The sequence below is a fragment of the Pyxicephalus adspersus genome, chromosome 1 (genome assembly GCF_032062135.1).
Source record: "Pyxicephalus adspersus chromosome 1, UCB_Pads_2.0, whole genome shotgun sequence".
Taxonomy (NCBI): domain Eukaryota; kingdom Metazoa; phylum Chordata; class Amphibia; order Anura; family Pyxicephalidae; genus Pyxicephalus; species Pyxicephalus adspersus.
Window position 1 is genome coordinate 119,865,690 of NC_092858.1, and position 10,382 is coordinate 119,876,071.

Below are 10,382 nucleotides of genomic sequence, written 5' to 3' on the forward strand. Positions count from 1 at the left end.
ATTGGAAGAAGGTAGAACACTGAAACAATAAGAGGTTACTGGATACCCATGGCATAAACAACTGGGAGCACTAAATTTGCCGTGTTTTGCCACACCCCCTTTTTTACCACCCGGCTACAGCTTCCTACCACCCGGCTGAAAAAAATTTCTGGGGAGAACACTGCAATGGAAAGGGAAATTACTTTTTAGTTTCTGTAAAGTAGTAGGCAGCAAGGTTGGCTCAGTGCCTACCACTCTCACCTTTGCAGCACCTGGGCACAGGGGCCACTGCAAGGAGTTCATATGTTTGCCATGTTTGTGTGGGTGTCTTTTATATGACTAGGTTGGAGGGTTATATTTTGAGCCCCTCTGAGGGAGAGTTAGTGATATGACAATGGACTTTATAAAGTACTGCATATTATGTTGGCACCATATAAATACAAGTAAATAAGTAGGAAGGCATAAGTAAATAAGTATGAATACATTTGACAAATAGGGCAACCATGCTGTGTACTATTCCTAATTCTTAGTGGTTTGGAAAGGGGAACATTACAACAGATCCTAATGGTAGGGAAGGCATGAAGAGCCTTAATCTGCCTATTATTAATAACTGCTATTTATAGCGCCAACATATTACACAGCACTTTACAAAGCCCATTGTCTTATCACTTAATTTCCCTCAAATGTGCTCACAATCTAATGACCCACACAAACACTAGAAGCACATACCAACTTCATGCAGATCGCACCCTGGACAAGATTTGAACCTATGACCTAACACAGGAAAGGCAAGGGTGTTAGCCACTTAGGCAATCATGCTGCCCATCCAAATTTATTCTCGGAGACATATAAATTTATGAAGTTTCTAGGGCCCTAGATTGTTTTAGGCATGCCCTGTGTTTAATGAAAAACCCTTAAAGCACACATTCAAAGTTTTCTCATTGAATCAAAAGACGGAAGGTAGTAGAATCTGAGGTATGGCTGGCAATAAAAAAAGTGACAAAGCTGACAATTTACTCCTGGCATAAGCTGTAGTCTTTACCATTAGGTCTCAATATTCTCCAACTGTCAACACATTTATGTGCAAGCATAAACTTTGTAAACCTGGTAAGAGAAACCCTCTTTTGTGAGCCCCGGTCCCCACCAAAAATTAGATTTAGGTTACTCGCAAACTGCTGTTCCTTTATGAATTCAAAGGCTGAAGTCAATCTGACCTTGGTTAGAAGAACAGAGGTTAGTGAGGAGAAAACATATGGTAAATACAATAAATAAATACATATCTACCAAGTTCATCTGAAAAGATGGATAAAGGAATGTTTTTATGTATAGCAATAGCCCCCTCTTTGGCTTTTGAAATAAAACCTTTTTCATTTTACTGTTTATGACTGCTTTACAACACTTTTTTCCATTAATATTGCCTGCATCTTGCTTTTATAAAAGAATATTTAAAATTATAAAAACTTAATTTCTGAATGCTGTAATTGGTAACAAGATAACTCTGTCTCTTTGAAGAAGCTATTTTAAGGGACGTTTTCCTTTTTTTAGTATGAGCATGGTAGTTATACACACTCTTCAGAAACTTCAGAATCTTGGAAAATTCTGTGTCCATGTAAAAAACATGGAAGGATCTAATTTGTGTGTACAAAAAGTTTATAGACTTGTTGATCTGCCTAACGATAACTACCAGATTGTTTGTTGTCCCATAATATGGAAAATATCTTTGCATGGTAAAACTGTGGTGTTCGAGTCGCCTCTTGAGGCTCATTAACAGGCAAGTACAAGACAACACTTAATGGAAATATTTAATATTAAGTGAATGCAGCATTCACTGTCATTTGAACACATACAGCAGAAAGGATGATTGGTGAATTCCATATTCCCTAAAATGCCAGGTTCCCATATACCCCTTAAAAAAATCAGCAAGAATAGAAATCAAATATGCTGTTACTGCTGGATTAACTTTAAAGGTGCAGATTTAGGGCTTTGCCATCTGGATCCTGATTTTACTACCCAGTAAATGTCTGATCTGAAACCGACATTCAGCCAGTTACATAAGAAAATACTAAACTCTTGACCTTTAGGCTTGTTTTAAAGTGAAGTGAAAATTTACATAGAAAGGTCCACTTTCAATTGATTTTATAGGCAGAAAATCTGAGATCAGAATTACAGCAACCAAAACTTTAACTTTGAAACCATCCTTCCAAAATTGGCAGTGATTTAGGTAAATTAAAAAAAAAGCAGAATAGGAAAAAATGAAAATACACATTTAAAAAAAATGATATTTATCACTCTCTACCAGGGCAGGAGACCGGATTTTTCTGTTCTGCCAATTTACAGGTCTTATCCAACCCCCCCGACTGTAATAGAAGCTGTACCTTTAAAGCATAAACTTCATTTTCATTTTTTTCTGTGTATTAAGACCTATCATAACAACCCTATGCCATTGTACACATTTCTTTGTTTATATTCAGCCAATACAAAGCTAAGCTGTATAGAAACATGTCTGCGAGCTAAGACTAAGGTCATCCCACCTACTTATTTGATTTGCCAAACTATTAGTCTGACGTGTATAAAACGTCACAGGAAACTGACTTTGAACATACATTTCATGGCATTTACTGTCAAGTACCATGAATGATTTCTATTCTGTACTGCACTCATTTAATCACCAAAACATTTACCTGCATATGTTTAAGCAGTGCTCAACCCAGGAATTTTTTTGAGCCAGGTGGGAAGAAATTGTAGGCGGGTGGCAGCCCCTGTATTGTCACTCAACTTTTCAGTAGCCACATAAAAACAGCCGGGTGGTTACTGAAAAGTGTCGGGTGGTGCGCCCAGCTAAAAGGGGCTGGGGAGAACACTGTTTAAGTATACTATTAGTTACACCATTCCCTATGGGGCTGCCATACGCTTAATGTGAAAATCCAAATGCCCAAGTAAATGAATTCCTGATCAATTTTGTTCGTTTTGTTTCTAGTAACGAATGAAGAACATATTACACTCTAAAGATGAAACAATTATGGCAGCTGTCAATGTCCACAGATAGAAATGTCTAACCATTGCAAATCACTTGGTATTCCTGGATACAATAAAAAAGCTAACCATTAGGATATTGTTTGTGGTACACCTAAAGTGGAACTCCAGCCAAAGTTAAAGATAGTATAGTTATGTATTTGAAAACAGAATGCATTTCTCAATGTTGCTAATAAAACTGTCTCAAAGTTATGTCTCTTCATATTCTCTTCCAACAGTCTGCTGTGCAGCAGATGTCGAATTAAAAGTGGAGGGTAATGTACTGTAAAGCAATTAGGCTCGCCGAGTTGTCCAGTGCTGTCATGTTTCACACACTAGGGTTTAGAGGAGGTAGGGTTTAAGAAACGTACAGGATGAAAAGACTATAAGAGGTGCTTTTTCATTATCTAGTCAGCATGTCAGAGAGGCTGGAAACTGGAGGGCTGCAAATGGATATAGGGGTATTGTTTTATGTAATGTGGGAGAGGTGTGTGAATTACAAGAGTGTAAATTTATTACATATACTATACATATTTCAAATGTGTACTTCATTGCTTGCTGGACTATCCCTTTAACAATAAAGTATACACTAAGGGTGTCTCATAAATAAATATATTATTGCAGAGAGGCATAGAAATCTAAAAGATAGCTTTAACTCAATCTACATAAAGACATAAAAAAGCCTATTCATCAATGTCCATTCAGAAAAGGAAATTCATTGAGACAAGATAACCTTTGTTAATGCAGCTGCTGTTTAAAGCTTGTGTTGCATTCAATGTCTTCCATTTGCAAACAGAATATTCATTGACATCTTTTCTTCAATACTGCAGAATTTGAATGCACTTTACATTGCTGATCTGAAGAATACCAAGGTTATCAAAGCAAATATCAAACATGCTTCTGTTCTCCTTAGGAAAAAACATATGTTTTGAGAACTGAAAGAACAGACCATTTTAACTTAGACCTTATGTATTATATATAACAAATCAGGCCATGGTAAATAAGGTAAATCACTGACATATATGCAAACCCCACCAGCAAACATCTTTTTCATTCACCTTTGGTCTGGTAACTATGACTTAAATGTGATTTGGTATATCTGATTATTACAAAACAATATTTGTTGATTCTGACAGAAATCCAGCGCTGCCCTGTGTACTTTACAGTCTTAGCACATTCAGTGTCATTAGCCTTTCCCAGGTCTTCTTTTGTGGCCTACAGAAAGCCTCCCCCTATGGTATTAAGATAAGGAACATAAATAATAATAAAATAAGGATTTGTTATGTATTTATGAAAACCTAACATTATTCCTTTCCTAAAGTAAAACACTACTTATCTATAGATCCAGAAAATTAAACATTGTCCCCTTATAAGAAAACGTGTCAGTGGCAGGCTTTACCAAAGTAAAGGCCTGAATAGAGAAAACTAATGCAACCACCACATCTAAGGACTGGCAAACAGCAATTTGCTGCATTTTTCTAATATTTTACTATACATATAGTGTGGTTTCTATATACTAACAACTTTCTAGGATGTAGTTTTATTCATTGCAACAAACACTTGTTATATACAGCATAAAGAAAACCAATCTGATGTCTAATTTTTAAAGTACTTTATGGCATGCAAAATAATCTCATCATGTGTTTGAAATGTGTCAGAAATAACTAACAGAAATATTGATTTCACCATTTATGTTTGCAATTTAGTAAGTCCGTAATTTAAAGAGAAACTTCTTTTTTGTTGTTATATATACACTTGATCTTCTCTGAATGGAGAATAACAACCCATTCTAGGATTATAAAATAAACCGAACATGGCGTAGCAATGTTTATGGGATTGCAGGAAGAAGCCCATAGAGAAGAGTTTTCTGTGAAGTGGAAACAGGTCTTAAGCCAATTACTTGGCAGTAAGTCAAAGTCTCTGAAACAGTACAGCTATTTTTTTTCCTTTAAAATAACTAATGCAGACAATAAGTTTCTTTTTCTAGAAATAAACATGACTTGGCTTTAAAACATAACCTAAAGATGTGAAGCAGACTTTACTTGCTGAGCTAACATTTACCAGGTGTGACAATTTTTAAAACAGTGAAAGGTCATAGGACATTTGGATCAGTCTTTAATATGTTATTGTAGTGGGAAGGCTATATAACTTATAGGTATCAAAATGTTCATGTGATACGTAAAGTGGAGAATAAGTTCATGGTACCAAAGTGATCCAGCTAACCAACAGTTTTGCAGAATAAACGTTAAAGGTAGAAGTCAGAAACAGGACAATCAAAACCTACGTGTAAAAAACGCGAACAAGAAAATCTGAATTTAAGTTTTGTTTCTAAAGTTTACTTTTACAGTTTTATATGTACTAAACCAAAATACCCCAATTTTAACAATCCTTTCTGAAGGGTTAAAATGAAATTTGCCTACAGCGGCATGATGCAAGCGAAAAGATTGTTGGGTTGGGCAGAGCTACTTTGATTTGATGGCTTACGATGACATCACACATGACATGTGAGTGTATGACGATGAAGTCATAATCATGAACTGTTGGAGCAATGGCAGGGAAGGAGGGAGAAGAAGATGACTTCACAGTCTTAATTATGGTTTGAAACACCAGTTAATTAGAATTTAGTGTCTCACTTCTCACTCCCTTTTCATTGTGCCATCACCAGTAGCACTTTTTCTGCAATTAATGATAATGGAGAATAATGGTGACTGGGGACCATGACAATTACATTATAGCCTTTAAACATAGTTATTCATATGATCATCATTAAGATTTACACTTAGCAAAGAATAAGGGTTTCATCTCTCATAATCCCCGTTCCATAACAAACATTAATTGATCATTCCTCCATTGCGAACCCTTTACTTTATATAAGGTCATCAACATGCCTAACTGCTGAATTTGTTGCTACTTAAAGATAATCACCCACATATAATACCTTCAAAGGCTGTCTATAATAACATGTATTACTTTTGAAGGCTGATTTATAAAGGTTGATTCACTGTTCTGTATGCAACGCTATACACAGTGGCGATACTAACAAACAGAACGTATTATAACACAGTACTCCATGTACTACAAACAAAAAGTGATTGCAATACACTGTGATTTGCATATCATTAACTACCATACAGAATGACAATCTTATTAAATGGTTGCTAATGCTCTTTTATCAAACAAGAGGATTTTGGTAAGTCATTTCTTTCTCATTCACTCATTCACTGCAAATCCTTACTGAAACCTAAACAGCCAAATAAATCTAGAACAATGATAATCCCATGTAAATTTACCCTGTCCTTCCCAGGAATGACTATATCACCCAGGCCATCAGGCCCTACAGGGTTAATATAGCATAAGATCAGTTACCTGTTCTAGCTCTGTGCTTCTTCTCGCCTAGGTTAACCTTAATCATATACTTTCTATTTATACCCTGCAATCATAAACAGATTTTTTTTCACTGCTCCTTTCCAAATAAGCAATTTTTTACAGTGCAGCAACCACTTATTTCCTAAATCGTACTCGGTTTGCATAAAAATAAAGCCTTATAAAATTGGCATCCCTGTAACCGGTGATTGCTAAGCAAGTCTCAAAGGAAAATCACAATGTAATTGTGATCAGCAACAGGCTAAGGCATACACACATTTAAAACTTCCCTCACTTGCACAGTCAACTGGTAGTCAGGCAACAGAAAAAAAAAGAAATTATGCTTACCTTAAGCATAAAGCAGGCATCACTTTAGAAATGAGAAAAATAATGCTTGCAGGAAGCCAAGCTATTTTTAAATCCCCTTTCTTTTGCAAAAGGAAAGAAAAATCAGGCAGAGAAAAGTGGAAGTCAGGGGTGCCACACCTCCAGCCTCTTAGTATTCTGATGTCCAGGCTGTGCACATCACTTGTGAGCTTGATCTAATCCAATCCAAATAAGATCTTTGCCCCCTTGCCACTGCTGGAAATGGTACCCAGCTTTTGGAAGATGAAGCAGGGCTGCTGGAAGTCTTTTCCTCCCTCTCTTGCTGCTCCTTTGCTGTAATACAACAGAGAGATGTGAAGCACACCACCAAATGCAATCATTAAACACACAACACATCTGACACTGCATGCTAATGGGGGCTCAGTGCTGGAAGCCTGAAAACTTCCCCACACAGCTGTCCATTCTATTATACCTTCAAAAGGGTTAAAAGTCTTAGGATTGCTAATCACAAATTTGTTTGCTTTACAAATAGATTAAAATGCTTTTGATTTCTTCCTGTACAACACCATAGGTGCACTTCATTAGAAGACCCTTTTCTTCCAGTTCCTATGTTGCTGTTGTGGATTCTACAATAAAGCTAGTTTGCAAAGTACAGTAAATACTTAAATAAAATGTATTTAAATAAGTGTTCTAATAAATCTAAGCCACCTTGCCTGATCACCCTGCTTTTGTTGTAGTTCAAAGAAAAGTGATCATTTAGAGGTTTCCCCAACTAACCAATCTTTCAAGTGGAGATAGGAAATGTCAGCTCTCATCTGTCAAAGGTAATGCAAAACAGTCACAAGCAGCTTCTTCCCTTATTTGGAAACATAGTCTTCTTACCTTATGTAGAAGTCCTAATATTTGGAATCTACTATTTCCCAGCTGCATGAAGTGAAGATCCTAAAGAAAGCAGGTAGGAAGAGAATCAGTAGCAGGCATAAGAATTGGTCCAGCAAGTCCTTGATGAGCATCCATGGAGTAAACAGGGAATAGCATCATGGGTTGAATGTGGTCAGCAGGTAACAGTGACATTGTCCAGGCATTATCACCTCCTGTACAAGCAGGTTTAATAATTAGCATCTTTCCCCTTCTCTCTCTCTATGTGGCTCATGCAGAGAATAATATGAATTAAAAGGCAGGGGGCGCCCTGCTCTCTAGCACAATGTACATCTAATATATCCTCACATGCTGAAGAAGCAGACTCCTGTGCTTTTATATTAAATTCAGCACAAGCATGTAACAGGTCCAGAGACTGTAGAGGAAACAAGCCTTGCTGATTTTTTTTTCTCTCCCTGGCTCATCCTCCTGATGACTTCAAGGTTGCTTTTTTGTGTGTGTGGCTATTTTTAGGTCCTTACACTGTCCTATATCTCAGAGGTGATGCTGTGATACAGATCAACTGCTTGATGATCAGACCTCCCATGATCACTAGGATTAAACAGATTTTGTGGTGATGGAGATATTAACCCCCAAGCTTTCAAAAACCCATTGCATTCTCTAAAAAGAAAAAAGAAAAAAAAAAAAGCATTCTCCTGGCAGAAAGCTAATTAAAACATCATGTTTAACCCTTGCTGGTGACTGTTCTGCTAATGTGTGAAACAGTGATGTGTCATGACAACTAAGCAATGATTTGCATTCCCTGGCATAGTCAAACAGCACCATTAGTCACTTGCTTCTTCTCTTTGTGGAAGGAGGGAGGGGGTTTACAGCAAATGCACAAATGTATTTCAAGGCACTAATCACTGGGTTAAAGGTTTATTAACTATTTCTTTGCACAATTTTGTGTGTGCGAAAAGAAAGCCTTTTTTGTTTAACCAAGCAATGTCTAAAATATTTTATACACAATTTATGTAAGAGAAATGTGCTATGGTTTCATTTCAGAAGCTCAGAGGGAGTTTAAAAATCTCCTGTATTAACTCAGATCAAAAAGTAAATAGAGGATTAGCGGGAACTCGGCTATTAAAAGGGTTAAACGCGTCTACACAGCTCAGTAGATTTGCATGTAACTTACACTGGGTGGTTATTTGTGTGTGAAACACTGTGGGTCACAAGCTATTCATTTCCAGAATACCAATTAGAATGTATCCATTTTGAGGCACAGACAGGTCTTATCCAAACCATTTTATTGTGTTGTCATTCTTCACAATCCTGTGTCTCAATGGTATTTTTATAAAGTGCTAGGCACATAATTAGCTTGTTCTAAAAAAAGAATTGCAGGGATTTAAAGATATCACATTGGGGCTTTTGAGGAGTAGGACACATTAATATCAATCATGCCTTATAAAACATTGTGCTGTGCTGAATGGTTGCTCTGCACATCTTGCCCTTCATGTTACACTGGAATATTAGATGCATGTGGTCACCCATGCCTGTACGTCACAGATGACTATGTTATGGTCAGTTTCACATTTTAAAGAAAATAATAAAAGTAACAAATAACATTGCTTATTAACAAATGACTGACAGCGTTGTTGGAAATAACTGGGATAAGGGTGTAGGCGGCAGTTTGTCTATTAATATCACACAACATTGTTGGTGCACCAACATATCTGTAACTAACAGGTAATGCAGATAAATAGATTCATAGCCTACAGATTTTTTCATGCTTTCCAGAGAGGCTGATAATAGGGATATGGCAGTCACAAACAGTTATTTTATGGATTGTAGATGCAAGTGCTTAAACATGAAAAGAGATTATTTCCATTTTTCCTCACTGTGTGACGATACGGAAAAAAAATGAGATCAGTGAACAGAAAAGGAGGATTTTCAAAATGGAACATTTTTCACAGGCTTATTCAATTAAAGAGTGCAAGGAGCAAAGAGCAAAATGAAGTATCCATCGAATTTAAAGACCTGCTGTAAGCTCAGTAAAAAAACATGTATATGATCACCCTAGGCCCCTTTCGGGCTTGCGGTTAAAAATTACAGCATTTAGAAGTCCCCCACCCCGTTAATACCATGCAGTTTACCCCAGCTCTTGTTGTATCACCCACAGTTCAGCGTCAACTGCACTCAACCCCTGTGGCATGCTTTTGACTGTAGTTGAGGTTGGGTTTGCAGAGGTTGCACAGTGGTTCTATGCAGTTGCATTCAAGTCAATGGAAGCAGCTGACTGCTCAAGGGCAGGCAGCAGAACATATTGCTTCCAGCAAACATGTCCTCAATCCACTGCAATCGCACCACAACTGCTTTTATTCACCTGCACAAAGTGGTCCCCAACCACTCCAGTTGGGAGAGCATGGTTGAGCCTGCAGCACACTGTTGTGGTCAACCACAGGTGTAATATTACCCTTGTCTTGTAATTGGCATTGAAGAAGATTAGGAGTACATTACATTTGAAAATGTTGCCCCTCCACCAGCAAATCTGCAAGATGGGATCTCCAAGAGCAACCAGTGAGAATCCAACTGCACCAGTTTGACTGTAGTATAGCATATATTGCTTGGTTGTTATGGGTCATTGGATTTTGTATGTAGGGATTTCACTAATTTGCTTTTATAACATTTCTAACCCTTGTATATATATATATATATATATATACACACATATACACTAATAAGCAAAAACATTAACAAACAACCTGCTTTATTTTGTGTAGGTCCTTCTTGAGCAACCAAAACAGCTTTGACCTGTTGTGGCATAGACTCCATAGAGTGTACTA

The 10,382-nt window shown here is 37.1% G+C and overlaps 1 protein-coding gene across 3 annotated transcripts in view; it reads right to left on the reverse strand.

Annotated features, from left to right (window-relative positions):
* The window catches only part of KCND3 (potassium voltage-gated channel subfamily D member 3), a 277,087-nt gene extending 268,896 nt beyond the window's left edge, over positions 1–8,191 (reverse strand). The window contains exons 1-2 of one of the 3 annotated variants that reach the window (XM_072425644.1): positions 7,564–8,190; positions 6,703–7,014 (exon numbers count right to left, since the gene is read on the reverse strand). The gene's annotated coding sequence lies outside the window, so the exon portion shown is untranslated. Of the gene's footprint in view, positions 1–6,702; positions 7,015–7,563 lie in introns of all 3 variants that reach the window. The other 2 variants (XM_072425634.1, XM_072425652.1) reach the window with 2 other exon arrangements.
* Positions 8,192–10,382: the final 2,191 nt, after the last annotated feature.